Source organism: Etheostoma spectabile, chromosome 24 (assembly GCF_008692095.1).
Source record: "Etheostoma spectabile isolate EspeVRDwgs_2016 chromosome 24, UIUC_Espe_1.0, whole genome shotgun sequence".
NCBI classification, from domain to species: Eukaryota; Metazoa; Chordata; class Actinopteri; order Perciformes; family Percidae; genus Etheostoma; species Etheostoma spectabile.
This window is the reverse complement of record NC_045756.1, coordinates 15,589,805-15,590,563: the sequence shown is the minus strand read 5'-3', so window position 1 is coordinate 15,590,563 and position 759 is coordinate 15,589,805. Positions and strand designations below refer to the sequence as shown.

The 759-nt window shown below is 41.5% G+C and overlaps 1 protein-coding gene and 1 pseudogene across 1 annotated transcript in view; both read right to left on the bottom strand.

Moving 5' to 3' along the window:
- The window catches only part of LOC116673711 (neoverrucotoxin subunit alpha), a 1,193-nt gene extending 815 nt beyond the window's left edge, over window positions 1-378 (bottom strand). Inside the window, exon 1 of the mRNA XM_032505945.1 lies at window positions 1-378. This exon is cut by the window's left edge and continues 442 nt beyond it. The gene's annotated coding sequence lies outside the window, so the exon portion shown is untranslated.
- LOC116673702 (gastrula zinc finger protein XlCGF8.2DB-like) overlaps window positions 1-759 on the bottom strand; it is a 325,201-nt pseudogene that overhangs the window by 110,435 nt on the left and 214,007 nt on the right.

Sequence of the window (759 nt, the reverse complement as noted above, 5' to 3'; positions counted from 1 at the left end):
GTTGATTTCTCTCTCTTTACGATCCAGCCACTTGGTTAGTTTTTTCTGACTGAATGGCGACTTGTCTCTGTCTTCAAAGAGTTGGTCTAGTGAGCTCTCATCTTCTTTTGTGTGCTTAACTCTTCTCGAATCACAGGAAACTGCTCCACCACTATGTCTTCCAGAGAATCATTGCATCTTGTTTGTTTTTCCTTGTTTTATCTTCTACATTATACAGCGCCTTACTCACTAGACTCCTTAATCCCTCTTGTAAGCTCAGCACCTTCAGAGTTGAAATTCTTCAGCGGCATCAGCCAGACCATCACTGGAACAGACTTCTCTCCTTTTTCTCCCAGTAGCGTTGGGAGTTGTTCGTAGGTCGTTTTACGTTTGAAACGATGCTTGATTAAATTAACATATACGCAGATATCTACATAGATAGTTATTTTTAGTTTTTTGTTGAAGCTGCACTTTCATGTGTCTCTTTGTAATTTTGCTTATTTAAAGCTAATGAACTTGTTCAGACTATTTCGGCTTCTCTCCAGTGTGAAGGCGCTGGTGAGATTTAAGGGTACCACACTGAGAAAACGTTTTACCACATTGTTCACACCGGTACGGCTTCTCTCCGGTGTGAACACGTCGGTGCATTACTAGGTTATCCCTCCTAGAAAAGGTTTTACCACATAGATCACAGCTGAACGGCTTCTCTCTGGTGTGAATGCGCTGGTGACATTTAAAGCCACTATTATTAGTAAAGGTTTTGCCACATTGATCACACCG